Consider the following 4,547-nt stretch of genomic DNA (forward strand, 5'->3'; position numbering starts at 1 on the left):
TATCTATGGACCTCAAAATTTATTTCGATTTTATAGTGATTTTTAATGATACAAAATTCCAGTGATTTCATAGCACTGCGTGTTTAGAAATCCTAATGCTACTCTTCTAGGCAGCCAACACTTTTCCCCTCCACCCCCAGGCTCACTTTTTTCAGCACAGGAGATGAATGTAGCCATGGAAAGAATTAGGGCTGCTTACTTGCCTTCTTTCATTGCTTCTGCCCTTATTAAAGTATCATGTCAGCTACAAATAAAATCTATACTGACAACTAATTACCTTGCAAATGGCCAGTCACTCTGGGTGTGAAATTGTACATAATATGACCATTCTTATTACATCATTAAGCATTGGGTATAGGGCTGTTCTGTTCATTAGACTACGAGAGTGAGTAGGTTGTGGCTGCCAGTAAGAGGCTGAGTTTGATTATAGAGAGAAGAGAATAAAGATGTTCACTTTTCACTTCATGGCTTTTTTATATGATAGGCTGTATGGAGTGGTGACTTGAAAAATTATCTTCCCTGTATGACTGTTAGCAAGATTCTTTTGTTAGTAGAGAATAGTAATCTAATATTTACTTAAGACCATGGGACCTGGACCTTGAGAGCCTGAGTTTGTAACCTGGCTTTGCATTTCCAGGGTACAGTCTTGACAAATATATTTAATCTCTCTGTATCTCAGGTTCCACGTCTGAAAATGAGTGTGATAATAGTACCCATCTTATATTTCAAATGGTTGCTATGAGGATCAAATGAGTTAACACATGTGAAGCAATTAGAACAACATCATTACCTAGCTTAGTAAAGTTAGCTGCTATTAGCTAATATTGTCACACATGAAGTCCAAATTATTGATGATTAAGGTGCCTAAGGATATTTTCTTCCTTAGCTCCTTTTGCCTTCTTTAGATCCCTGAAGAGGATTTAAATTTACCTCGAAGATACTAGAGCTCAAGCTTCAGCCCCTAACGTTTTTTTTCTTTTTTACTTTGTAGGCTTATTTTATTTTATTTTTTTATTTTTTATTTTATTTTTTTTTCCTTTTTGCGGTATGTGGGCCTCTCACTGTTGTGGCCTCTCCCGTTGCGGAGCACAGGCTCCGGATGCGCAGGCCCAGCGGCCATGGCTCACGGGCCCAGCCGCTCCGCGGCACATGGGATCCTCCCAGACCGGGGCACGAACCCGTATCCCCTGCATCGGCAGGCGGACTCTCAACCACTGCGCCACCAGGGAGGCCCTGTAGGCTTATTTTAGATCCTTAGAACATTAATCTTTAGCTTTTCTATTTTTTGTTTGTTTGTTTGTTTTTGTTTTTTTTGCGGTACACGGGCCTCTCACTGTTGTGGCCTCTCCCGTTGCGGAGCACAGGCTCTGGACGCGCAGGCTCAGTGGCCATGGCTCACGGGCCCAGCCGCTCTGCGGCGTGTGGGATCTTCCCGGACCGGGGCACGAACCCGTGTCCCCTGCATCAGCAGGCGGACTCTCAACCACTGCGCCACCAGGGAAGCCCTTCTATTTTTTAATATAAGCACTTCCTTGAGAAAGTCTTCCACAAACCCTCAAATTAGGTTTTACGTCATTCAGGGTCCTGTTTCTATAACGATTGCTGCTTTGACCCATGAGATTTTCTAGAACTTGTTTTTTAAAAAAAAATTACAAGTAATGCTGCTTTATTTTTGGTTTTTGGTGTTACTAATTTATCAATGAATTTTATTGTATTCAGCATACAAGCTCAATATGATAACCAGTTTTTGGAACTTACTGTCAGTTTTTATAAACCTTTCCTGTGTGTTCAAAAGAACATTGTGTTCTCTGATTGTTGGGGATATATTCTATATGCCCATTGCATCATCACGTCAAGCTTAACTGTGTAGTTCAAATCCTCCAAATCCTTCCTAATTTTTGTGTACTTGATATAGCAACTACAGAATGGGGGCGGGGAGCGGGGAGGGAGAGGTGGAGGGAGAGAGAGATAGAGGATATGAATTGAAATCCCACACTTCTTTTTGGGGTTCTAGCAATTTTTGCTTTATATATTTTGAAGCTGTGTTTTAGATTGTAGTATCTCCTGGTAAATTGATATTTTTGTTACTGTATAATGACTGTCTTTATCTGTAGTAATGCTTTTTGCCTTGAAGTCTGTTTTGTCTGTTAGTAACAGACACCAGTAATATTTCAGTAGTATTTGCCTATTATCTCATGAACTTCAGAAAGAAGGGAATGATCCCAGAAGGGTCTAAGGTATAAGGAATGTTGACTAGAGTATAGAGTAAACATTTGGATAAATGAAGAAAATAAGAATGATTAAATTCTATATTCTAATGTTAAATATTGAGAGTTAAGTAAAACAAGATATAGCTTACGTTGTGAACAAAATTAGTATGATAGTGGGGTTTGTGTGACAGATGGTTGGGTTTAACTATTCTAAGATCTTTTTATTGTTCAACAGTAAGGTGAAGATATTAACTTTATTATTATTTTTAAAAATTAATTAATTTTTGGCTGCATTGGGTCTTCGTTGCCCCACGTGGGCTTTCTCTAGTTGCAGCGAGCGGGGGCTGTTATTCGTTGCAGTGCACGGGCTTCTCACTGTGGTGGCTTCTCTTGTTGTGGAGCACGGGCTCTAGGCGCGCAGGCTTCAGTAGTTGTGGCGCACGGGCTTAGTAGTTGTGGCTTGCGGGCTCTAGAGCACAGGCTCAGTAGTTGTGGTGCATGGACTTAATTGCTCCACGGCGTGTGGGATCTTCCCAGACCAGGGATCGAACCCATGTCCCCTGCATTGGCAGTTGGATTCTTAACCACTGTGCCACTGGGGAAGTCCCGAAGATATTAACTTTATTTATTTATTTTTCATTTTAAAATTTAATTTTTAATAAACATATATAATTGACATATAACATTGTATTAGTTTTAGATGTACGTAATGATTTTTAAATTGAGGTAAAATTGACATACAACATTGTATTAGTTCAGGAGTGCAACATAATAATTTGATGTTTGCATATGGTGTGAAATTATCACCACAGTAAGTCTAGTTATCATCCTTCACCTCACATAGTTACAATTTTGTGTGTGTATGAAATGAGAACTTTTTTTGAAAAAGCCTTATTTTTTTATTATTTTTTTAATGAATAGGTTTTTTCTATTTTTTTTATGCAGCAGATTCTTATTAGTCATCAATTTTATACACATCCGTGTATACATGTCAATCCGATTCACCCAGTTCATCACACCCCCACCCCCACCCCCCAGTGGCTTACCCCCCTTGGTGTCCATACATTTGTTCTCTACACCTGTGTCTCAATTTCTGCCCTGCAAACTGGTTCATCTCTACCATTTTTCTAGGTTCCACATATATGTGTTAATATAAGATATTTGTTTTTCTCTTTCTGACTTACTTCACTCTGTATGACAGTCTCTAGATCCATCCACATCTCAACAAATGACCCAATTTCGTTCCTTTTTATGGCTGAGTAATATTCCATTGTATATATGTACCACATATTCTTTATCCATTCGTCTGTCGATGGGCATTTAGGTTGCTTCCATGACCTGGCTATTGTAAATAGTGCTGCAATGAACATTGGGGTGCATGTGTCTTTTTGAATTGTGGTTTTCTCTGGGTATATGCCCAGTAGTGGGATTGCTGGATCATATGGTAATTCTATTTTTAGTTTTTTAAGGAACCTGTTTACTGTTCTCCATAGTGGCAGTACCAGTTTACATTCCCACAAACAGTGCAAGAGGGTTCCCTTTTCTCCACACCCTCTCCAACATTTGTTGGTTGTAGATTTTCTGATAGTGCCCATTCTAACTGGTGTGAGGTGATACCTCACTGTAGTTTTGATTTGCATTTCTTTAACAGTGATGTTGAGCAGCTTTTCATGTGCTTCTTGGCCATCTGTATGTCTTTTTTGGAGAAATGTCTATTTAGGTCTTCTGCCCATTTTTGGATTGGGTTGTTTATTCTTTTAATATTGAGCTGCATGAGCTGTTTATATATTTTGGAGATTAATCCTTTGTCCATTGATTCGTTTGCAAACATTTTCTCCCATTCTGAGGGTTGTCTTTTCGTCTTGTTTATGGTTTCCTTTGCTGTGCAAAAGCTTTTAAGTTTCATTAGGTCCCGTTTGTTTATTTTTCTTTTTATTTCCATTACTCTAGGAGGTGTATCAAAAAAGATCTTGCTGTGATTTATGTCAAAGAGTGTTCTTCCTATGTTTTCCTCTAAGAGTTTTATAGTGTCCGGTCTTACATTTAGGTCTCGAATCCATTTTGAGTTTATTTTTGTGTATGGTGTTAGGGAGTGTTCTAATTTCATTCTTTTACATGTAGCTGTCCAGTTTTCCCAGCACCACTTATTGAAGAGACTGTCTTTTCTCCATTGTATATCCTTGCCTCCTTTGTCATAGATTAGTTGACCATAGGTGTGTGGGTTTATCTCTGGGCTTTCTATCTTGTTCCATTTATCTATGTTTCTGTTTTTGTGCCAGTACCATATTGTCTTGATTACTGTAGCTTTGTAGTATAGCCTGAAATCAGGGAGTCTGA

This window comes from Mesoplodon densirostris, chromosome 3 (assembly GCF_025265405.1).
Source record: "Mesoplodon densirostris isolate mMesDen1 chromosome 3, mMesDen1 primary haplotype, whole genome shotgun sequence".
Classification (NCBI taxonomy): domain Eukaryota; kingdom Metazoa; phylum Chordata; class Mammalia; order Artiodactyla; family Ziphiidae; genus Mesoplodon; species Mesoplodon densirostris.